This window comes from Scyliorhinus torazame, chromosome 10 (assembly GCF_047496885.1).
Source record: "Scyliorhinus torazame isolate Kashiwa2021f chromosome 10, sScyTor2.1, whole genome shotgun sequence".
In the NCBI taxonomy this organism is placed as follows: domain Eukaryota; kingdom Metazoa; phylum Chordata; class Chondrichthyes; order Carcharhiniformes; family Scyliorhinidae; genus Scyliorhinus; species Scyliorhinus torazame.
The window spans coordinates 11,535,378-11,560,877 of NC_092716.1; the positions used below are offsets into that span (position 1 = coordinate 11,535,378).

Here is a 25,500-nt window from a genome sequence, read left to right on the forward strand (position 1 = left end):
CTAGTTTGTATATAGTGTTCATCTCGTTATTCTTGTTGCACACTGCTTCTCTGCACCAGGCACCTTTCCATGTATAGAGTTTAGTTCTCATGTACATAGTCCTGTAAATATGTCTTCGCACCCCACACGTAGTTCGGAACATTCTCACCATACATTATTTATTGCCACACATGTACATTCTTTTATAAAAGGGGGGGAATGTCATAATATACCCCAGTATATTATGGTGTAGATACACACACACTGATGGACACACAGCGGGACCAATCAACACACACAACCCCGCAGCCAATCACCAGTTAGAGTACACTCACTATAAAGACAGGGGGCATCAGTGTTCCCGCTCATTCGAGCTGCAGCCTCCTAGTAGGACAGAGCTTACAGCTTGCAGCACAGATCTTCACCATGTGCTGAGTGCATAGACTGATTAGGACAAGGCATAGGTCTTTAGTTCAATCTAATATTGTGTTAACCCACAGTGAAAGGATGTTCAACTGTTTCTGACTTATTAAAATAGTGTTGCACTATTTTAAGAGTTGGTGCCCTGTATGTGTTCCACGGATCCAGAGCACCCAACTCATCAGAGACGACTACAACCCCTGTGAGTATTGGTCAGCAGTCAGCACAGCTTCCGCTGATGGTCGTGTCAGGCCAGGGACCGAGCTTGATGGGACGTGATTGGCTCCAGGACATAAAGATAAACTGGCTGGAGATCTTTAAGGTCTCAAAGAAGTGTCGAGAAGTATTCCAAGAAGAACTTGGAAAGATTAGAGGATTGCAAGCTATCATCCAAGTAGATCCAGAAGCTAAATAATTTTTTTTTTCGGGCAAGGCCTATGCCTTACGTCTCTCCTGGGAACAGTTAACTATGTCAGATGAGGGCAGCACGGTGGCGCACTGGTTAGCACTGCTGCCTCACAGCGCCGAGGACCCAGGTTCGATCCCGGCCCTGGGTCACTGTCCGTGTGGAGTTTGCACATTCTCCCCGTGTCTGCGTGGGTCTCACCCCCACAACCCAAAGATGTGCAGAGTAGGTGAATTGGCCATGATAAATTACGCCTTCATTGGAAAAAAAAGAATTGGGCATTTAAGTTTTTAAAAAAACACTACGACAGATGGTTCCTCCCTCACCTATCATGTATTGTTGAAGAAGCACCAAAAATGGACTTAAAAATCCACGAAAAAAAGCTTTCAATCAAGGGAAGCAAATGTTTCAATCTTCAAGTTTATTCGTACATTTTGTTTCAAAGAAAAAATAGTGCTCAGGTGTGATGCATCTCCATATGGAGTTGGAGCTGTATTTTCCCATGGAACGGAAGACGGGTCTGAGAGACCCATTGGATATGGATCAAGAACTTTTTCTGATGTGGAACGTGGATGTTCACAGACTGAAAAGGAAGGCTTGGCCATTGTTTACGGCGTTAAGAAATGTCATGAATATGTATATGGCTGCCCCTTCACTATCATTACAGATCGTAAGCTGCTGTTAGGAGTTTGCAAAGAAGACAATGGGTGGGATTCTCCTGTGACTGATGCCAAAATCGCAAAACGCGATTGGGCGGAGAAAAGGTTCTTACGGTAAAATCGCGGCAGGCGCCGATTTGACACCAAATCGCTATTCTCCGTCACCTCGACAGCGACGTCAATGTTGTCCGGAACGCATGGTTCCGCAGGGGCTGGTTTAGCTCACTGGGCTAAATAGCTGGCTTTTAAAGCAGACCAAGGCAGGCCAGCAGCACGGTTCGATTCCCGTAACAGCCTCCTCGAACAGGCGCCGGAATGTGGCGACTAGGGGCTTTTCACAGTAACTTCATTGAAGCCGACCGTGACAATAAGCGATTTTCATTTCATGTAGAGTCGGCACTGTTTGCATATCATTAGCGGGCCTGATCCGGCATTCTCCGGGGCCTCCGCGTTGCTCGCCCTCCGATACGCCGAGTTCCCGACAGCGCGGTTCACTTGTCATTTTAAAAATCGTGAAACCGCCGTTGTTGAGGGAGAGAGAGGGGGGAATACAGAAAGTGTCCAACATCTCCATAGTTTGCAGACAGTTGTGCCGCTGGCCGTGGGGCTTCTGCCAGGGCTGGGGGGAATAGCGGGGGGTGGCCATTAGTTGGGCTGTGGGGTTGGGATGGATGGGCACGGAACACTATTGCCGCTGCGGGCAAGCATCCGAGGTGCCCTCTGCCCCCAGCTGACCCATCAGCTGTATTCGTGCTCTCCAGCACAACCAGTGCCATCTTGTTGGCTGGGATGAGTGTGGGTGGGGAGTGGAATGTGTATGTGCGGCTGAAGCTTGTCAGTCTCCCGAGTGTCAATCACGGACCCGGCGAATCCCACACTGAATGGTCGCAGGTTCGGCGCCAGTTTTGCTGTGGTGAAAGCCCACAAATTTTACGGGCGTCAATGCTTAGTCTCAGAAACGGAGATTCCTGCTCAATAGTGCTGGCCTGAATGCAGCAGTGAGCGTTCCTCCTCGCAGCCTACCCGTATACATTCGAGCATCGACCACAGTCTCACATAGCCATGGCAGGCGCTTTAAGTCGACTTCCATTACCTGAAAGCACCACAAGAAATTGGGATGGCCCTCAACTTTATGGATTCCTTGCCTGTCACAGCACAGAAAATCAAAGGGAGCGACCTACCAGCCGTGGCCCGCCGGAATTGGGGCGGAACGCAGCCAGTAGATCCTGGGAGAGGCCTCTCCTGGGTTTGCCGATGGTCATTCCACCTCACAATCGCGCGGCTAAAAAGGTTCAGAAGCTTCACTTAGCTATACTGCCGCCAGATAGAGGCCTCGTTGAGGAGACCCCAGCCGAGCGCCGCTGAGCACTGGTCCCACAAACTAAACGGTGTGCCCAGTGCCCAGAACTGAAAAGTCAGCCACTCTTCTCACTACCTGCGGGCGGGAATGATCTGATCCACTGAAGCTCTTGGGTCTGGGCAGGCGTCTGTGGAGACCTTGGGAACTACATTACCCATGCTGCACGGGGCCAGGAATCTGGGCGTTGAGTATGGAACCTGGGGGAGACCCAGCCCGTGGTGGCTGATGGGATTGCAGTGGCGGGTTGCCGCCCATTGTTTGGGAGTTCGAATCTGAGAGAGCGCGCGCGCGCGCGAGCAACTGTCACGCGGGAGGGGCTGGGATTGGAGGTGCGCACCTGTAAATCCCAGCTCCGCCTGATGGGGAAGCAGGATCGCTGGCCTTGAGCCTCCGTGACTCCATCCCTCCTCTTCCAACCCCACCCCACCCTCCTCACTCCCTATCTCTCCCTCTTCATCCTCATTACCCCTCCTTCAACCCCCCCCCCCCCTCCGTCCTCACTCTTTCATCCTCCCCACCCCTTCCCCCTCCTTCACAGAGCATGGTGTGTTTCATTGTTAAATCCACCCCTGCATAATCCCAACGTTATTTGCAGGTTTCTATTGAAGTGAAGTACTCTGCAGAAAGTTAACAGAGCAGCTTGTAAACTAACCTCCCCATAAAGTGAGTATTTTGTTGAAGGGAAATCACACAGAAAGACCGAGGGCAGCTCACTCATGTAATGTTGTTCACTGTGAGCACGGATCGTGAGGCCTTTCTAGTTGAAGTGATCAGAGAAGAGGCTGCTTTGTAACTGAACAAAACTGTTTATTAATTAACTAAAACACTAAACGGTTTCTATGATGTCGACTAAGATTACAGTTCGAGACGACGGCTAAATACAAACAACTGTGATTAACAATTATTAATTGCTGTTGACTCAGGATTTGCTCGATCTGTGACTGCAGTCTGTGCCTACTGTCCAGCTTGTGTCTCTCTGTGCTGCCCAGGAGAATACATCATGGGCTGCATTCTCTGTTATTGGGTCTATGTCCCCACGCCGTCGTAAAAACTGTGGACTTGCACGCCAGAACAACTGGCGTGAAAGGGCCACATATTCCTAGCCCTGCAGGGGGCAAGCAGGGTCCCGCTGTAAATCTAGCAGCATTAGCTGCAGATACGGGCTCCCGCACTTCCGGGTCGCAGGCCTTGCTTGTGCACGGCCTCCAGCGGCCGCGCCCTGCTCCATGGCGGACTTAGGCCGACCAGGGCAGCCGCTGACTGAGCCCGCAGCCGCAATGGCTCCAGCTAGGTGCTATGCGGCTTTTCGGGGCCCGGAGAATCGGGGAACTGGCACCGGTCCCGATTCTGTGCGGGAAAATGGATTTTCTGCCCCCGCGTCGGCCGCCATTTCGGCATCGGGGTGCGGAGAATCCAGCCCCCTGTCTCACATGTGGGTGTCTTCCAGTGACCTCCTGTCGTCACTGTAGTCAGATGCTAGAATTGTAATCTATGCATGCTGGCATTAATGTTTATATACAGTTTGGTTATTTTGTTGTATACACAAATGATATTCTACGTATCATGACAGCTCACATGCTGACAGTGGGATTTTTTTTTGTATCTGGACAGAATTCATCTTGCAATGGCATGTTGAACCCACAAACAATCAGAAACTGGTTCAGATTACTTGTGACAATATGCGATTATTATTATTATTAGCTGCACCAGACACTGTGACAGCTGCGCCTTACCACCCACAGTATGGATGAATACTGGGCTGACCCAATGTTTCCAGAGGGTACCGATCTCAAGCAGCTGTCAGACGAGGGGGCCAGGGACAGATACAGACAGACCCGTGGCCTGCCAACGCCAATAAAGGCTGGAGGGAAGACGGTGAACTTCTGATCGAAGAGGAATTCAGCAGCAAAGGGGATCTGACTGTCCAGTTGAAAATGGAGGGAAACTGGGGGAAAGGGGGACCCAAGATTGGAGGTGATGTGCGGCCTAGAGGGGTGCAGGGCCACGGGGGGGGGGGGGGGGGGGATGAGGGAAGAAAATTGAAGGCACAAACGGGCATGTTGAATTTCACGAAGATGTCCAGCTTTGGCTGTGGATGGGAGCAGCTCTGCCAGAAAACCTGCCAATCTGTATCTGAAGCACAAGCAATTTAGTTCTATTTGCACTTTCATTTCTGATTGATTAGTTTGTCCTGTTTGAATTTTGTGGGACGAATGATATGTGCGGAGGTTGCAGCTCACGGTCCTTTAACAGCTGCTACGGCAGTCCCCGCCCTTTTGGCTGATTTGATTTGGCGAGAGACTGAGAGTGCGGTGTGGAAGGCCCGGCTTTGTGTTCCAGAACGTGGCGGCGGAACGCTGGAACGCTGAATGTTCCATTCCCAGATTCTTCCCGCTGTGTGGCCCTGGCGGTGTGTGCACCAGCTCAGATACTCACTGCACAGCTCCAACATGAGTGTTTGCACTCGGGAAGCCTGCCTTGTCTTCAACAACCAGAGTGTGTTGTAAATGGATAAAATGTTAAGTGGAATCCGTATGCAGAATTTAAAAATAACCTGGAATGCTTTGACATGGTGAGGGAATGGGTGAGAATAAAATTACGCAATCAGTGGTCTCGTGGTGCTGTCATTGGACTAGAAACCCAGATGTCATGATGTGCAAAAGCAATCTTGTCTATACTAATATACACGACCTCCGACCAGCAGGTGGCAGTGTAAACCTACCATGTGACTGCGCCTCGGGGAGTTGGGAGTAAGTCGTGTTGCTGGATAGACGTATTTTGTCGTAGTTCAAGAATAGTTAGTTAGCGTTAGTTGTTTGTAATATATTTATTCCAGTTATCTTTTACCTGCAGTAGACCTTGACACCAGAGTCATGCTCTGGGGATCCGTGTTCGAATCTCACCATGGCAGATGGGGAAATTTGAATTCGCTAAAATGCTGAAATTAAAAGTCTAAAAGGTGACCATGAACCCATTGTCGATTGTCGGAAAACCCATCTGGTTCACGAATGCTCTTTAGGGAAGGAAATCTTCCATCCATACCTGGTCTGGCCTACATGGGATTCCATATCCAGAGCAATATGATGGACTCTTATAAATGCTGGCCCAGCCAGCGATGCCTACACCCATGGACAATTAAAAAAAGTAAAAACGAGTAAGACCCAACACACAGTATCTGCCACCTGACTCTGGTTCTGAAGTTTTTTTTTTTATTCAACGTGTTTCACAGATGGTCTTTTCTGTATGTTTTTGAAGCCCTGTAACTTTTCTCTTCCCCCTGTCATATGATGTCAATGTTGCTGTTTTGATTTTCGTGCAGTGACGAATATTTTACCTGCATGTGCACAGGTTCAGTAAAGCAGAAAAAAAATCTGGAAATGCTCAGGTCAGGCAGCATCCATGGTGAGGGCAACAGTGAATGGGCGGTATTTAATGGAGGCGACAGGGCTTTGTCTACCGGATGGAGATCCAGCAAGAGCAGCATGTTGCCTCTTTTAAGGAGGCCTCCGTTCCATGTGGTGGGGGGGGGGGGGGGTGGCGATGCGGAGGGGGGACCCCAAATATTGTGCACTTTCTCAGACTTCATTACCGAAGACAAAAGGTGTTTTGCAATATGAATCGTACAGCAGCCTCATGGTTGCAGCTATCTCCACAAGTGTCTCGTGGCCTAAGAGACTCTCTCACCATGGGGTGATTCCCCACTCTGAGACCCGATTGGTTGCACGGGTCATGTGACCCTTACTCTGCTGTGTTGCCCTGAAAGGGACAATTGCCACAGATATGTAGGTGAGCACCGGGCCCCACCAACAGTAAATCCACTAATGCTGAGAGAGAAGTTTCAGAGGCTTATGTGAGAATACACACCCTGGCAGGAGAAGTGCAGCACCGATTCAGCAGAACTGTGGGGTTAAGTCCAGGGCTCGACGACTGTGGCACATAGATGCAAGACCTTTTGAAAAATAAGCAGACTCGAGTCTTTGTTAGTCTAGAAGACAAAGCAATTCCCTACAAACACAGTGCTAATATCACACAAATTGGTTTAACTGTTTTATCATATGTCTGGTTTTCAAAGGGGCTAATGCTGACCCACTGGGAAGCTGTGAGGCGGGACCATTTCCTGACACCGACTGACTCTAACAGTCTCATTTGAGTATTGCAACAGCTGCTTGAAGCAATGGCAACCGCCTTTCCAATAAGGATTTTACTGTTTTTGAAACAAACAGTGGAATTATTATGAATCGTATCAACCCTCTCACCACTGCAAGTCATCGGCAGATGCTTTAACACAGCAGCTGCCATTTAAATATTGATTCAAGCTGCCGAGTGCAGTGCAGATTAGTATCACTCAATTGACAGCCATGCAGGCTCAGAAAGGCACAAGATGCCTCCTGGATTGGAGCAAAAATAAAAGGAGAGCCTTGTTTCAAAGAGAAAATCATTTGTGCCAATATGGCAGGTAAAAGCAAAATACTACAGAGGCTGGAGGTCTGAAATAAGCCCCATGTTGGGACGGAAATGCATGTTGGACTCGAAACCCTGTTTCTCCCTCGCCACAGGTGCTGCATGGCCTGCTGAGTTTTTTTCCAGCAATTTTTGTTTTTTATTGATTGATTAATTTACTGTCACATGTACCGAAGTGCAGTGAAAAGTGTTTTTCTGCGGCCAAGGGAACGTACACAATACGTACACAGTAGACAAAAAGAATAATCGACAGAGTACTGTGGTGAGCCACGTATGGCTATGTAAGGCTGTTGTATATGTGTTCTACTGTTCTATTAGTATTGTTATCTCCACTGTTGTATATACTTATTGTTATTGCTGTTCTGTTATTGGTTGTTGCTGTTGTACTGTTGGAATGTTATTATTGGTGCTGCTGTTGGCTCCGCCTGTGGCTCTGCCCAGCTGTGGAGGTATAAAGCCTGTTGACCTGGGTCAGCCCTGAAGTGCGGGAGGAGCTACAGGTTGGCACATATTTAGCTTATTAAAGCATCGGTTCACTGCTTCTCAGCGTCTCGTCTGAATTGATGTCTATCAAGTACATCGACAAACAGTGATTGGTTACAGTGTGGAACAAGGGCCAAACAAAACAAATACAACATGGGCAAGAGCAGCATAGGGCGTCGTGAATAGTGTCTGGCAGGGAACCGATCAATCCGAGGGAGAGCCGTTGAGGAGTCTTGTAGCTGTGGGGAAGAAGCTGTTCCTACGTCTGGATGTGCAGCTCTTCAGACTCTGTATCTTTTGCCTGATGGACGGATCTGGAAGACGGCAAAGCCTGGATGGGAGGAGTGTCTGACGATGCTGTCTGCCTTTTCGAGACAGCGGGAGGTGTAGTCAGAATCAATGGGAGGCTGGCAAGCTTGTGCGATGCGTTGGGCTGAGTTCACCACACTCTGCAGTTTCTTGGGCCGAGCAGTTACCATACCAAGCTGTGATGCAGTCGGATAGGATGCTCTCAATGGCACATCTGTAGATGTTTGTGAGAGTCGATGCAGACATGCCGAATTTCTTTAGCTTCCGTAGGAAGTAGAGACGTTGTTGGGCTTTCTTGACTGTTGCATCAGTGTGAGTGAACCAGGACAGGCTGTTGGTGATGGTGACCCCCAGGAACTTAAAGCTATCGACCATCTCCTCTTCGGAGCCATTAATGCAGACGGGAGTGTGTGGCATGCTACACTTCCTGAAGTCGATGATCAGTTCCTTGGTCTTTCCAACATTTAGAGAGAGGTTGTTTTCGGTACACCATGGAGTCAAGTGATCTATCTCCCTCCTGTGGTCTGACTCGTCATTGTTTGAGATACGACCCACCACAGTCATATCATCCGCAAACTTCGAGATCGAATTGGGGTTAAATCTTGCCACACAATCGCGTCAGTCAGGTACTCAGTCCTTCACAAATCCCGCCCAATTGCAATGCAGCCAATGGTTGAGATGGTGTAATCCACGTGCCAGTTTTGACAGAAACCTTTCTGGGTGTGGTAAACTTTGGGATTTTCTGCTCCAGAGGGATGCAGTTCCCAGATCTGGGGTATTTTCAAGAATGAGATTGATAGATTTATGGATAGTAAAGCAGTCAAGGGATAGGATGAAAAAGTGAAGTTGACATAGAAAATCAGCCTTGATTCTATTGAGTAACAGAGCTCTGTCCTGATGACATTAAGTTAAAATCTAGGTTAAATAAACTGGGGGAGAGACCATTTAGTCCATCATTGCTGTTTCAGTGTTCTTTATTTGGAGCTGAGTACTCTAATCACCCGCAGTGTGATTCTCGGTAGCGGAAGATGGTCCATCATTGGCCAGTAGCGGGATTCTCTGGTCCCACTGCTGTCAACGGGATTTCCCATTGAATCCACCCAACGCAGCCGGGAAACCCGTGGCAGGGGTGCGCTGTCGGGGTGAAAACGACCAGAAAGTCTCTCTTCCCCCCCCCCCCTCCCCCACCCTCATAGTCTTCCTTTTCAAATATTTGTCCAATTTGTCTTTAAATTATGTCATGGGGCCCATTTAACCTTTCATTTTGGCACGCCACTGACAGTGCAGATTGCGTGCCCATTATACAAAGTACCTGATTAGCAAGTTGCTCCGCAGTATCTTCTTTCTGGCTGGACGTTTTTGGTGAATTACACTCTTGCGTGGAAATAAAGTTCTTCTAACTTCCTTAATTCACACTGATAATCCTGAGGCCATATTCATTTATTGTCCATACGCAAAAGTCCAAAGTGAACAGTCATAAGATGATCGCTAATAAATCCAATAGAGAATTCAGGACAAATTCCCAGAGAGAAACTGGAACATGGTACCATAGCTTCAGATGAAAAGCATAGGTGCAGTTAAGAGGAAGCTAGACAACTATGTCACGCACAAAGGAATGGAAGGATATGTTGATAGGGTTAGATGAAGTAGACGTGAAGTTTTGACCTTTTGGGCTGGAGTGACCAGTTTCTGTAACATAGATTTGATGTGGAGATGCCAGAGTTGGACTGGGGTGGGCACAGTCAGAAGTCTTACAACACCAGGTTAAAGTCCAACAGGATTTTTTGGGATCGCTAGCTTTCGGAGCGCTGCTCCTTCAGTAGGTGATTGAAGAGGTGAGTTCCACAAACACATATATAAAGAAAGTCAATGATGCACAGTGGTTAGCACAATTGCTTCACACTCATGAGTCCCAGGTTTGATTCCCGGCTTGGGTCACTGTCTGTGCGGAGTCTGCACGTTCTCCTCTTGTCGGCGTGGGTTTCCTCTGGGTGCTCCGGTTTACTCCCACAGTCCAAAGATGTGCAGGTTAGGTGGATTGGCCATGATAAATTGCCCTCAGTGTCCAAAAAGGTTGGGTGGGGTTACTGGGATACGGCAATAGAGTACAGGTGTGGGGTTAGGTAGGGTGTTCTTTCCAATAGACGGTGCAGACTCGATTGGCTGAATGGCCTCCTTCTGCACTGTAAATTCTATGATTCTATGCACGATGATACTTTGAATGTGAGTCTTTGCAGGTAATTAAGTCTTTACAGGTCCAGACGGTGTGACTGGAGAGAGGGATAAACACAGGTTAAAGAGGTGTGAATTGTCTCAAGCCAGGACAGTTAGTAGGATTTCGCAAGAACAGGCCAGATGGTGGGGGCTGAATTTAGTCAGGCATGAATCGGACGTCCTGGTTGAGGCCGCACTCGTGTGCAGAACTTGGCGATAAGTTTCTGTTCGGTGATTCTGCGTTGTCGTGCGTCCTGAAGGGCGCCTTGGAGAACGCTTGCCCGAAGATCAGAGGCTGAATGCCCTTGACTGCTGAAGTGTTCCCACCCGACTGAAATGGAACATTCCTGCCTGGTGATTGTTGCGCGATGTTGGTTCATCTGTTGTTGCAGCGTCTACATAGTCTCGCCAATGTACCACGCCTTGGGATATCCTTTCCTGCAGCTTATGAGGTAGACAACAAAATTCTACCAACTGTCCTGGTTGGAGACAATTCACACCTCTTTAACCTGTGATTATCCCTCACTCCAGTCGTACTGCCTGGACCTGTAAAGACTGAATTACCTGCAAAGACTCACATTCAAAGTATCATCTTGCATCATTGACTTTGTCTACATATGTGTTTCTGGAACCCACTTCTTCAATCACCTGATGAGCTCACCAAGTTTTTTTTTCTCTCTGTAATTGTCAAGTGGATAAATGGAAGGGATGGCAGAGAGGGCAGTGCAATGTTCCTCCTGCAGGATGTTCGAGGTGAGGGACATCGTCAGTGGCCCTGCTGGGTTCACCTGAGGGAAGTGCACCCATCTCCAGCTCCTGAAAGACAATGGGCGTGATTCTCCACTCCCACGCCGGTTGGGAGAATCGCCTGGGCCACCAAAATTTCCCGGGACGCCGGTCCGACGCCCTCCCGCGATTCTCCCAAGCGGCGGGAACGGCCTGGTCGAGTTTCGCAGGCCGGAGAATCGCCGGAGACACCGAAAATGGCGATTCTCCGGCACCCCCGCTATTCTGAGGCCCGGATGGGCCGAGCGGCCAGGCCAAAACGGCGGGTTCCCCCCGGCGCCGACCACACCTGGTCACTGCAGTCGTGAGCGGTGCGTGAATGCTGGGGGGGGGCGGCCTGCGGGGGGGGCGAGGGGGGATCCTGCACCGGGAGTTACCTCAGATGTGGGGTGGCCCGCGATCGGTGCCTACCGATCGTCGGGCCGTCCTCTCTGAAGGAGGACCTCCTTCCTTCCGCGGCCCCGCAAGATCCATCAGACATCTTGCGGGGCGGACTTAGAGAGGACGGCAACCACGCATGCGCCGGTTATGTGCCGCCCGTTATGTGCCGCCGGCCGCGTCATCTATGCGGCGTCGCTTTTACGTGGGCGACAAGGCCTGGCGCGTGTGAATGACGCGGCCCCGATCCTAGCCCATTGTCAGGGCCTGACTCGGTCGGGACCGGGGCCATTTCGTGCCGTCGTGAACCTCTACGGCGTTCACGACGGCGCGGCCATTTCGGCGCGGGAGTGGAGAATCGCGCCCCATGTTAGGGAACTAGAGCTGGAGCTGGATGAACTGAGGATCATTCGGGAGGCAGAGTCGGTTATAGATAGCAGCTACAGGGATGTAGTTACTCCTAAGAATGAAGGTAGCTGGGTGACGTCTAAAAGGAGGGGGAAGAAGCAGTCAGTGTAGGGATCCTCAGTGGTTGTTCCCCTCAATAACAGGCATATCGTTTTGGATAGTGTTCGGGGTGGGGGGACCAACCAGAAGTAAGCCACGGTGACCAGGTCTCTGGCACTGAGTCTGTCCCTGTGGCTCAGAAGGAAAGGGGGGAGAGCAGGAGAGCATTAGTTATTGGAGACTCTATAGTTAGAGGTACAGATAGGCAGTTCTGTGGTAACAATAGAGGCTCACGGTTGCCTCCCGGGTGCCAAGGTCCGTGACGTCTCTGATCGTGTTTTCAGGATCCTTAAGGGGGAAGGAGAGCAGCCACAAGTTGTGGTACACATCAGTACCAATGACATAGGTAGGAAAAGGGACGGGGATTTAAAACAGGAATTCAGGGAGCTAGGGTGGCAGCTGAGAGCCTGGACAGACCGTGTTGTCATGTCTGGTTTGCTGCCAGTGCCACGTGCTAGCGAGGTGAGGAACAGGGAGAGAGTGCAGTTAAACACATGGCTACAGGGATGGTGTAGGAGGGAGGGTTTCAGTTACTTGGAGCACATTCAGATAATTGGAGCACCTTCTGGGGAAGGTGGGACCTGTACAAACAGGACAGGTTACACCTGAACCAGAGGGGCACCAATATCCTGGGAGCGAAATTTGCTACAGCTCTTCGGGGGGGGGGGGGGGGTTTAAACTAATTTGGCAGGGGAATGGGAAACTGATTTGTAGTCCAGGAGATAGTGTTGCTGGAGGTCAGGAAGTTGAGGGTAGTGCAGTACTGAGGAAGGTACCAAGGTCACAAGAGTGGACCTGCAGGCATGAAGGTAGTTTGAAGTCTGTCTACTTCAATGCAAGGAGCATCCGGAATAAGGTAGGTGAGCTTGATGCATGGATTGGTACCTGGGACTACGATGTTGTGGCCATTACGGAGACGTGGATTGAACAGGGGCAGGAATGGTTGTTGGAGGTTCCGGGGTTTAGATGTTTCAGTAAGATTAGGGAAGGTGGTAAAAGAGGTGGAGGAGAAGCATTGTTAATCAAGGATAGTATAATGGCTGCAGAAAGGCAGTTTGAGGAGGATCTGTCTACTGAGGTAATATGGGCTGAAGTTAGAAATAGGAAAGGAGCGGTCACTTTGTTAGGAGTTTTCTATAGGCCCCAAACAGTAACAGAGATGTGGAGGAAAAGATTGCAATGCAGATTTTGGATAGGTGCAGTAGTCATAGAGTAGTTGTCATGGGTGACTTTAACTTTCCAAATATTAATTGGAACCACTATAATTCAAATAGTTTGGATGGGGCAGTTTTTATCCAGTGTGTCCTCGCACAATATGTGGATAGACCGACAAGAGGCGGGGACACATTGGATTTGGTACTGGGTAATGAACCGGGCCAAGTGTTAGATTTGGTTGTGGGAGAGCACTTTGGAGGTAGTGACCACAATTCGGTGACTTCCACTAACAATGGAGAGGGAATGGAACATACGGCAGGGCAAGGTTTATAACTGGGGGAAGCGTAATTACGATGCGATTAGGCAAGAATTGGGGAGCATAAGATGGAAACAGGAACTGTCAGGGATAGGCACAATTGAGATGTGGAGCTTGTTCAAGGAGCAAATACTGCGTGTCATTGATATGTATGTCCCTGTAAGGCAGGGAGGAAATGGCCGAGTGAGGGAACCATTGTTTACAAAAGTGGTTGAATGTCTTGTCAAGACGAAGAAGGGGGCTTAGTAAGGATGAGAAAACAAGGTTCAGTTAGGGCACTTGAGGGATACAAGATAGCTAGAAAGGAGCTCAAGAAAGGACTTGGGAGAGCTAGGAGGGGGCATGAGAAGTCATTGGCGGGTAGGATCAAGGAAATCCCCAAGGCTTTTTACACATATGTGAGGAATAAAAGAATGACCACGGTGAAGTTAGGGCCGGTCAAGGACAATAGTGGGAACGTGTGCATGGAGTATGAAGATATAGTTGAGGCCCTAAATGAATACTTTCCTTCAGTGTTCACAAAGGAAGTGCCATGTTGTGGAGGAGGATAGTGCAATACAGGCTGGTAGGCTGGAGGAGGTAGATATTCGGAAGGAAGATGTGTTAAAAATTTTGAGAAGCCTGAGGACAGATAATTCCCCTGGGCCTGATGGTATATATCCTAGGATTCTTTGGGAGACGAGGGATGAGATTGCAGACCCTTTGGCTTTGATCTTTATGTCCTAACTGTCTACAGGAATAGTGCCAGAAGCCTGGAGAGAGGCGAATGTTGTCCCCTTGTTCAAGAAAGGGAATAGGTATAACCCTGGGAATTATAGGCCGGTTAGTCTCACTTCGGTCATAGGTAAATTATAGGAAAGGCTCCTGAGGGATAGGATTTATGATCATTTGGAAAGAGACAGCTTAATTCAGGATAGTCAGCGCGGATTTGTGAGGGGTAAGTCTTGCCTCACAAGTTTGATTGTATTCTTTGAGGAGGTAATGAAGTACATAGATGAAGGTAGAGCAGTTGATGTCATATACATGGATTTTAGTAAGGCGTTTGATAAGGTGCCCCATGGTCGGCTCATGCAGAAAGTAAGGAGGCATGCATAAAGGGAAATTTGGCCGATTGGATCAGTAACTGGCTATCACATAGAAGACAGAGGGTGGTGGTAGATGGTAAATTTTTATCCTGGAGCCCAGTCACCAGAGGTGTACCACAGGGATCAGTGCTGGGTCCTCTGCTATTTGTGATTTTTATCAATGACTTGGATGATGGAGTTGAAGGTTGGGTTGAAGGAGCAGAGAGATCTCGGAGTTCATGTCCATAGATCTCTGAAAGTTGCCACCCAAGAGCCGTGAAGAAAGCCTATAGTGTGTTTGCATTTATTAACAGGGGGATTGAGTTTAAGAGCCGTGAGGTTATGCTGCAACTGTACAAGACCTTGGTTAGACCACATTTGGAGTATTGTGTGCAGTTCTGGTTACCTCATTTTAGGAAGGATGTGGAAGCATTGGAAAGCGTGCAAAGGGGATTTACCAGGATGCTGCCTGGATTGGAGGGTAGGTCTTATGAGGAAAGGTTGAGGGAGCTAGGGCTTTTCTCATTGGAGCGAAGGAGGATGAGCAGTAACTTAATTGAGGTGTATAAGATGATAAGAGGGATATATAGAGTGGACGTTCAGTGACTTTTTCCTCGGGTGGATGTTGCTATTACAAGGGGGCATAACTAGAAGGTTCATGGTGGAAGATTTTGGAGGGATGTCAGAGGTAGGTTCTTTACTCAGAGAGTGGTTGGGGCGTGGAGTGCACTCCCAGCTATGGTAGTGGAGTCAGACACTTTCGGAACTTTCAAGCGGTTATTGGATAGGCATATGGAGTGCACTAGAATGATTGGGAGTAGGTTGATTTGATCTTAGTTTCAGACTAGTTTGGCACAACGCCGTGGGCCGAAGAGCCTGTACTGTGCTGTACAGTTCTAAGTTCCATGTTCTATGAAGGAGCTGCGCTCCGAAAGCTAGTGATTCCAAAAAAACCTGTTGGACTTTAACCTAGTGTTGTAAGACGTCTTCCTGTACAAAGTAGAAAGCAGGAAGCCTTTCATAATTCAGCACTTCCCACAACTAAACCTCTCTGTTCTCAGGAAAGCTTTCTTTGTTGCACTTCAGCAGAGCTGATAGGCAAAAGAGGAACTGAGAATGAAACAATTTTTACTTGGAGTGGAGTGATTGAATCTTCATGGAGGGGCAGAATAAAATGGAGTCCGTCAAATACTACTTCACTTAAGAAAATGGAAGTAGAAGATGCAGGAATTTTGTGGCTGAATAAACATCAGAGGTTGGGAAAAGAGCTAATACTGTTCCAATTTTGTTTTGTGTAAAGGTCAGAAATATAATCCTAGGAATTCTGAGCCTGTTTATTTGACAACAATGGCTGGAAAAATACTATCGTCTATTATAAACAGTCATTCAGGGGTTTTAACAAGAATCACAGCAGTAATTCTAAGACAACCTGAGTTTCTGACAGGGAGATCTCACCTAATAGACTTATAGGAATTCTCCGTGGAGATGTGTGGGAACTGGCAGATGATGGTATTGTGGCTCGTGTTATATATCTCGACTTTCCAAAGACACTTCATTGAAAAATACTCATAAGAGACCCTTGGTCAAAGTGGAGCAAATGATATAGTAGGAAATTGGAAAAATAATAGGAAATACAGGATATTGATGAATGGCAGTGAGTCTAGTTGGAGGAATGTGATTTGTTGCTGTGTCTCAGCTCTGTATCTTTGCTGTTGATAGTGTTTATGTAGGAGAACGAACTTTCCTAAACTCTCACTCTTGTCACAAAGCTTGGCATACATACAGGTTACATAAACCGGTAAAAACATAGAGGTACCAATTATTCCATCAGTACATGCGCCCAATGCACCGAGGACCTGGGGGCAGGAGCTGCAATTCATAACATCTACCCTACAATCTTCACAGTGGCATTCAAAGTTGAATGGTTAAATGTGGAAATAATACCGAGTTATGTGGGAGGGTAAGCGCCAAAGTTGATACATTTTGGAAGATTGAATGAGGCGAGGCAATATGAACAAAATGGTGCAGTTTAACTGGTGTAGAGCGACCTGGGAGATCACATACACAAATCTTTGATGAAGGCAGGAAAAGCCAAGAAGGTTATTTTCGAAAAAAATTCAATCCCATGCTTTGGTAACTTGAGGATGCAGGCGGAAATCGAGCATTAATTTACTTGGACAATGTACAAAGTTCTGCTCAAGCAACATCTCTCTCCCAATACAATCCTAGCTGGGGGGACTAATCTGTCCAGGCCCAGGTTTGGTCCAGCTTTTACATCAGTACCTAACGAGCCCCAGGATGGTGGCCTCCGCCCCCAACCTCGGGAGCTCATATTCCACCAGGAGGTGGTGTTTCCTCTGTGCTCCTGCTTTTGACTGCAAAACTGCCTGAGGGTCTAGTTTCTGTTTGCTTTGGCTGTCCCCTCTGCTTCTTTGACCTGGAGTGAGGCCACGGGAATATTTGGCTGGCCTACTAGGCGGGGGAGGGATGCTTTCTTCACCACCTCTGCTATGCTCTGTATTTGTGTGGCTTCAGGTAATGATTTATCATGCCTTGAGCGGCTGCTGCTGGGGCTGCCGGAGGGAGAAAGCGAGGAGAAGTGACTCGTGTGCCACTGCAACTACCTGGTTCAGTGTGTCTGCTTGACTGCCATCTCTTTCCTTCTATTGCCTGGAGTAAGGAATGGGAGAGAGTGAGATACAACCACTGCCAGTGCTGATGAAAGGAGAAGGATGATTGCCCGATTTAACTATGCAACTTGCTGGAGGTATGAAGATCTGCTTCGCAGCTTGCTGGCATTTTGGTTGTAATGCTGCACGTTTAAAGTTCACTGTCTGGAAGCCCTGAGGTTGCTTGCTACTGCCTCCCTTCCTTCTGTGGCCTGCACCAAGGACTGGGTGGAATCAGGTGCTCAGATGCCGGTCCTGGGTGACTTTACGCTGATGCGGGTCTACTGCTGGAGCTGGGGTGGGCAGGGGGTGGGGGGGAAGAGTCTTTGTAATGTTGGTTGTTTCCTGTTTGATGTCTGGAGGCTGTGTGTTTGTCAGCTGCAGCTCCTTTTGCCTGAGGCCTGGCTCCCAAAACTGAGTGCTCCCTCGCTCTTCCGCCACGCTGTTTGGCAGTGTAACTTTCCGGGGTGTCGTCGTGTCTCCCCCAAGCGGCTTTCTACTGCTGCCAGTCTGCTGGCAGGCGCTGTGGGGGGCTGGAGAGAGCGGCGGGTTGATTTGGGTGCTGGTAATCTATATTGTATTGTTCACTGTCTACTGTTGCTGTTTGAGGCTGTGTGCTTGTCAGCTACAGTCCCTTTGCTCTGTGGCCTGGTTCCTGGAGTAGGGGGAGCTCCCTCACTCTTCCTCCAAGCTACAGGGATGGTGCAGGAGGGAGGGTTTAAGATTTCTGGATAATTGGGGCTCATTCTGGGGTCGGTGGGACCTCTACAAACGGGATGGTCTGCACCTGGACCAGAGGGGTACCAATATTCTGGGGGGGAAATTTGCTAATGCTCTTCGGGAGGGTTTAAACTAGTTCAGCAGGGGCTTGGGAACCTGAATTGTAGCTCCAGTATACAGGAGGTTGAGAGTAGTGAGGTCATGAGTAGGGTTTCAAAGTTGCAGGAGTGTACCGACAGGCAGGAAGGTGGTTTAAAGTGTATCTTCTTCAATGCCAGGAACATCCGGAATAAGGTGGGTGAACTTGCGGCATGGGTTGGTACCTGGAACTTCGATGTTGTGGGCATTTCGGAGACATGGATAGAGCAGGGACAGGAATGGTTGTTGCAGGTGCCGGGATTTAGATATTTCAGTAAGCTCAGGGAAGGTGGTAAAAGAGGGGGAGGGGTGGCATTGTTAGTCAAGGACAGTATTCCGGTGGCAGAAAGGAAGTTTGATGAGGACCCGTCTACTGAGGTAGTATGGGCTGAGGTTAGAAACAGGAAAGGAGAGGTCACCCTGTTAGGGGTTTTCTACAGGCCTCCGAAAAGTTCCAGAGATGTAGAGGAGAGGATTGCAAAGATGATTCTGGATAGGAGCGAAAGCAACAGGGTAGTTGTTATGGGGGACTTTAACTTTCCAAATATTGACTGGAAACGCTAAAGTTCGAGTACATTAGATGGGTCCGTTTTTGTCCAATGTGTGCAGGAGGGTTTCCTGACACAGTATGTAGATAGGCCAACGAGAGGCGAGGCCATATTGGATTTGGTACTGGGTAATGAACCAGGACAGGTGTTAGATTTGGAGGTAGGTGAGCACTTTGGTGATAGTGACCACAATTCGATTACGTTTACTTTAGTGATGGAAAGGGATAGGTATATACCGCAGGGCAAGAGTTATATCTGGGAGAAAGCCAATTATGATGTGATGAGGCAAAACTTAGGATACATCGGATGGAGAGGAAACCTGCAGGGTATGGGCACAATGGAAATGTGGAGCTTGTGCAAGGAACAGCTACTGCGTGTCCTTGATAAGTATGTTCCTGTCAGGCAGGGAGGAAGTGGTCGAGTGAGGTTACCGTGGTCTACTAAAACAGTCGAAACACTTGTCAAGAGGAAGAAGGAGACTTGTGTAAAGATGAGACATGAAGGTTCAGTTAGGGCGCTCGAGAGTTACAAGTTAGCTAGGAAGGACCTAAAGAGAGAGCTAAGAAGAGCCAGGAGGGGACATGAGAAGTCTTTGGCAGATAGGATCAAGGATAACCCTAAAGCTTTCTATAGATATGTCAGGAACAAAAGAATGACTCGGGTAAGAGTAGGGCCAGTCAAGGACAGTGGTGTGAAGTTGAGCTTGGAGTCTGAGGAGATAGGAGAGGTGCTAAATGAATATTTTTCATCAGTATTCACACAGGAAAAAGACAATTTTGTCGAGGACAGTACTGAGATTCAGGCTACTAGACTAGAAGTGCTTGAGGTTCATAAGGAGGAGGTGTTAGCAATTCTGGAAAGTGTGAAAATAGATAAGTCACCTGGGCCGGATGAGATTTATCCTAGGATTCTCTGGGAAGCTAGGGAGGAGATTGCTGAGCCTTTGGCTTTGAACTTTAAGTCATCTTTGTCTACAGGAATAGTGCCAGAAGACTGTAGTATAGCAAATGTTGTCCCCTTGTTCAAGAAGGGGAGTAGAGATAACCCCGGTAACTATAGACCAGTGTGCCTTACTTCTGTTGTGGGAAAAATTTTGGGAATTTTAATAAGAGATAGGATGTATAATCATCTGGAAAGGAATAATTTGATTAGAGATAGTCAACACGGTTTTGTGAAGGATAGGTCGTGCCTCACAAACCTTATTGAGTTCTTTGAGAAGGTGACCAAACAGGTGGATGAGGGTAAAGCAGTTGATGTGGTGTATTTGGATTTCAGTAAAGCGTTTGATAAGGTTCCCCATGGTAGGCTACTGCAGAAAATACAGAGGCATGGGATTCAGGGTGATTTAGCAGTTTGGATCAGAAATTGGCGAGCTGGAAGAAGACACAGGGTGGTGGTTGATGGGAAATGTTCAGACTGGAGTCCAGTTACAAGTGGTGTACCACAAGGATCTGTTTTGGGGCCACTGCTGTTTGTCATTTTTATAAATGACCTGGAGGAGGGCGTAGAAGGATGGGTGAGTAAATTTGCAGATGACACTAAAGTCGGTGGAGTTGTGGACAGTGCGGAAGGATGTTACAAATTACAGAGGGACATAGATAAGCTGCAGCGCTGGGCTGAGAGGTGGCAAATGGAGTTTAATGCAGAAAAGTGTGAGTTGATTCATTTTGGAAGGAATAACAGTAAGACTGAGTACTGGGCTAATGGTAAGATTCTTGGCGGTGTGGATGAGCAGAGAGATCTCGGTGTCCATGTACATAGATCCCTGAAAGTTGCCACCCAGGTTGAGAGGGTTGTTAAGAAGGCGTACGGTGTGTTAGCTTTTATTGGTAGAGGGATTGAGTTTAGGAGCCATGAGGTTATGTTGCAGCTATACAACACTCTGGTGCGGCCGCATTTGGAGTATTGCGTGCAATTCTGGTCGCCGCATTATCGGAAGGATGTGGAAGCATTGGAAAGGGTGCAGAGGAGATTTACCAGAATGTTGCCTGGTATGGAGGGAAGATCTTATGAGAAAAGGCTGAGGGACTTGAGGCTGTTTTCGTTAGGGAGAAGAAGGTTAAGAGGTGACTTAATTGAGGCATACAAGATGATCAGAGGATTGGATAGGGTGGACAGTGAGAGCCTTTTTCCTCGGATGGTGATGTCTCGCACGAGGGGACATACCTTTAAATTGAGGGGAGATATATATAAGACAGATGTCAGAGGTAGGTCCTTTACTAAGAGAGTAGTAAGGGCGTGGAATGCCCTGCCTGCAACAGTAGTGGACTCGCCAACACTAAGGGCATTCAAATGGTCATTGGATAGACATATGGACGATAAGGGAATAGTGTAGGTGGGCTTTAGAGTGGTTTCACAGGTCGGCGCAACATCGAGGGCCGAAGGGCCTGTACTGCGCTGTAATGTTCTATGTTCCATGTTCTATGTTCTATGTTCTTCGCCAGTCTAACTTTCCAGGGTGTTGCCGTGTCACCCCCAAGTGGATTTCCGCTTCTACAAGTATTCTGGCGGGGGGGTGGGGGGTGGTGGGAACGGCAGGTTGCTTTGGATGCTGGTACCTTCATTATGCTGTTGTCTGTTCACTGGTTTAAATTGCTACACTGCAGTTTGATTTGTCTTTTTGTAAAGGCAACATCTTGATCACTTCATTGTGTTTTTACCTGTTTACTGTTTCATGTTGCCGTTCTGTATTTTCTTTGTCTTTTTTGTACAAAGGAACTGTCAATAAAGTAAAATATACCCAAGGTGAGATCAATGATGGTTCCACAGTGGTCCTCATGGGGGTTTATGACACATCCTTTAGGGATAGAGGAAATGGAATTCAAAAGCAACAAATCATAAATCACCGGTTTGCCCTCAGCTGGGAGATTGTATTTAATTCTTGCCACTTCAGATCGGAGTCAAATCTTCGAAGAAGGTGCAGAAATGATTTATAGGTACACTTGCAATTATAGAGCTCTTTTTGAGACCATGAACTATCACAAAACATTTGACAACCAATGAAGTTTAATCATAATTGTAATGCAGGAAATGCGCTGACCAAATTACACAGCAAGCTCACATAGCACGTTGATAATGACCAGTTGATGTGTTGAGTGACGGATAAATATTGGTCAGGGCACCAAGCATAACTGCCCTGCTGTTCTTCAAAATAGTGCCCTGGTTTCTTTCATCTTATTTGACTCATTGAATGTTTTAAAGGCAGAGGCAAATAAATTTGTGACGAACAAGATTGAAAGGTTATCTGTGGTAGGCAGGATAGTGGCATTAAGCCCACGATGAGATCAGCCATGACCAAGAGAAAGAAATTCAACACATATTGTAACAGGATTTGCTATTGTTTGAGTTACAACCTGCTCGGGGGGGCCACAGACTGTTCCATCCAGTTCCCTGCAATGACCTCTAAGTATGAACTACCCCGGTAAAAACGGGTCGGGTTTCCCCTTAACAAAGGGGAACCTCTCAGTATTAAAAAATCAGTAAGACGTTGTAGCGCACAATGACTTATGTGAGATGAGAAGCGATGAAGTCGATCTAGACTTTATTAAGCGAGACTTGTCCCCAGCAGCTCAGCAACAGAATGAGGCTGCGGGGAGAAGCTCGAGCTCTTATACTCCGCCTTCAGGGCGGAGCCAGAAGTCGGCAGATCCAACCAGGACCCGGGACCTGTCAACCAATAGCCTCTCTGCTTCACAGGTACCACATTACCCCTAATACATTCCACCACAGACGTCTTGCAGCACCAGGTTAAAGTCCAACAGATTTGTTTTGAATCACTAGCTTTCAGAGCACAGCTCCTTCCTCAGGTGATTTGAAACAAACCTGTTGGACTTTAACCTGGTGTTGCAAGACTTGTTACCGTGCTCACTCCAGTCCAACGCCGGCATCTCCACATCGTAAAAAACCCGACCTGGGTGCAAGTCCGGGAGGGCGGCCCTTTGAGGAGAGGAGTTTGTTAGTTATGATTACTGTGCCAACTTAAATGAACCAGAGTTAATTTCATTCTACCGTGCAATCCTGCCTCTCTTTCATTGGATTCTACATTGGTATAAGGATGGAATGGAGCTGCCACAGGAATCGGATACTATACCAGTGAGCCACTTTGTACGGGTCCAGGGAGGCCTCTACTCCAGCTATAGAGATGCCACACATCGGGAAACTTGAAAAATACAATGCGAGTAGCGATGACTGGAACCTGTGTGTTGAGGGGGTACAATATATCCTTTGCTCCAATTCCATAGTTGGGGATGAGTGACAAACCATCATATTACTAACCGCAGTCTTGGGGCCGGCCGATGTGCTAATAAAGAGCCTCACCCACCCAGACAGGCCAGACTGCGTGGCTTTTACTGTATTGGTGGCTTTGGTCGAGGCATCTGAACTCGAAAGCCTCGATTATGGTCCAAAGGTTTTGTTTCCACATGGCCTCACAGGCCCAGGGAGAGTCCTACGGAGTCTTTATGGCGCGTCTGAGAACACTCGCCGTCACTTGCGAGTTTGGTCCCGCGTTGTCCGAATCCCTGCGGGACCGTTTCATTTGTGGGCTCCGCGACGCCGACACCCAAAGAAAATTACTGATGGAGACTAACTTGACCCACTGCTGAGCGACAGACATTAGCATTTCCGGGGAGAGCGCAGGGTATAAGGCAGTCCTGAACCTCGTCCGTCGGAGCGACCGCCCACCGACCGTGGCCGGATTCGAAGGATGCAGGACTCCGCAAGGCAGAGCCTGCTGCAGGAACAGAGGCATCGCCATCGCCCACCCGGGATCGACTGCCACAACTCCCCCGAGCCGGAACACCGAGATCTCGGTCACAGGCATCTGTCCAGGTGCCATGACCAGGACCGGAATCCCAGATGAGCCCGTGAAGAAGCCAATCCCCGCCATCCTCTAAGGTGTTACCGCCCCCCCCTAGAGGCCTGGCATATCACATTGAGGACCAGGAGGATACCTACCAACAATTCCATTGCGTGACGGCTCCCTGGATACCCCATTGAAATGGAGCTCGACACCGGAGAAGCGGTCTCCGTGATCAGCCGTCGGAAGTTTGCTATGATCCAGCCCAGTCTCCAGGTTGGGTGCATTTACGGGGGAACCTAAGGCCATTGGAGACACCACCCAAATGCCAGTAACATATTGGGACCAATCTGCATGCTTGCCCTAGGTGGATGTCCGTGGTGGGGTCCCCAGCTTGTTGGGTCATGTCTGGTTGCGCCACTTTGGACTGGCAACGAGTCTTCTGAATATAACCCAGGGGCCGGAGGTAGTGCTGGTGAAGCTCCAGGGGTTTCCACCAACGGTCTCGGCACCATCAAAGGAGCAGTGGCTAAAATCAGTGCGGGCGCACCCTCGCAACGCTGCTACTTTCGCACTCGGCTGGTACCATACGCACTACGACCCAAGGTCAATGCAGACTTGCATCGCCTGGAGCTCCTGGGCACCATCTGCCCTGTCCACTTCGCTGACTGGGCTGCGCAGGTGGTCCCGGTTCTGAAACCTGACGGGTCCATGCATCTGTGTGGAGTTTATGAAACGACGGAGAACTGTTTTCCTGTCTTGGCTGTTCCATTGTCCCATCATTGAGGACCTGCACGCCAAGCTCAGTGGAGGCAAAGCTTTCATTAAACTGTACATGAACCACTCGTACCTGCAACTGGTTCTGGATCCGAGCTCCCAGAGGTTCGTCACCATCAATACCCACAGAGGGCTGAACAAATACACCTATTTACAGTTCGGAGTTTCTTCGGCCTGTGCAATCCTCCAGCGGATTATAGAACAAAGAATAAAGAAAATTACAGCACATGAACTTCGGCCCTCCCAGCCTGCACCGATCCAGATCCTTTATCTAAACCTGTCTTCTAGTTTCCAAGGATCTACTTCCCTCTGTTCCCCGCCCGTTCATACATCTGTCCAGATGCATCTTAAATGATGCTATCGTGCCCGCCTCTACCACCTCCGCTGGCAAAGCCTTCCAGGCACCCACCACCCTCTGCGTAAAAAGCTTTCCACGCACATCTCCCTTAAACTTTGCCCCTCTCACCTTGAAATCGTGACCCCTTGTAATTGACACCCCCACTCTTGGAAAAAGCTTGTTGCTATCCACCCTGTCCATACCTCTCATAATTTTGTAGACCCCAATCAGGTCCCCCCCTCAACCTCCGTCTTTCCAACGAAAACAATCCTAATCTACTCAACCTTTCTTCATAGCTAGCACCCTCCATACCAGGCAACATCCTGGTGAACCTCCTCTGCACCCTCTCTAAAGCATCCACATCCTTCTGGTAATGTGGCGACCAGAACTGCACGCAGTATTCCAAATTTGGCCTAACCCAAATCCTATACAACTGTAACATGACCTGCCGTCTCTTGTGCTCAATACCCCGTCCGATGAAGGCAAGCATGCCGTATGCCTTCTTGACCACTCTATCGACCTGCGTTGCCACCTTCAGGGTGCAATGGACCTGAACTCCCAGATCTCTCTGTATATCAATTTTCCCCAGGATTCTTCCATTGACCGTATAGTCCGCTCTAGAATTGGATCTTCCAAAATGCATCACCTCGCATTTGCCTGGATTGAACTCCATCTGCCATTTCTCTGCCTAACTCTCCAATCTATCTATATTTTGCTGTATTCTGTGACAGTCCTCCTCGCTATCTGCAACTCCACCAGTCTTAGTATCATCTGTAAACTTGCTAATCAGACCACCTATACCTTCGTCCAGATCATTTATGTATATCACAAACAACAGTGATCCGAGCACGGATCCCTGTGGAACACCACTAGTCACCTTTCTCCATTTTGAGACACTCCTTTGCACCACTACTCTCTGTCTCCTGTTGCCCAGCCAGTTCTTTATCCATCTAGCTAGTACACCCTGAACCCCTTCACTTTTTCCATCAACCTGCCATGGGAAACTTTATCAAACG

General features: G+C 48.5%; 2 long non-coding RNA genes across 2 annotated transcripts in view; one reads left to right on the forward strand and one right to left on the reverse strand.

Annotated features, from left to right (window-relative positions):
* Nucleotides 1-2,939, reverse strand: part of LOC140384802 (uncharacterized) — an 81,824-nt gene extending 78,885 nt beyond the window's left edge. The window contains exon 1 of the long non-coding RNA XR_011933139.1: nucleotides 2,646-2,939. This is a non-coding gene — a long non-coding RNA (uncharacterized lncRNA). The remainder of the gene's footprint in view (nucleotides 1-2,645) is intronic.
* Nucleotides 2,940-3,113: 174 nt separating this feature from the next.
* On the forward strand, nucleotides 3,114-7,826 carry LOC140430362 (uncharacterized). The gene is made up of 2 exons (XR_011949390.1): nucleotides 3,114-3,487; nucleotides 5,678-7,826. It is a non-coding gene; the product is annotated as an uncharacterized lncRNA (long non-coding RNA).
* Nucleotides 7,827-25,500: the final 17,674 nt, after the last annotated feature.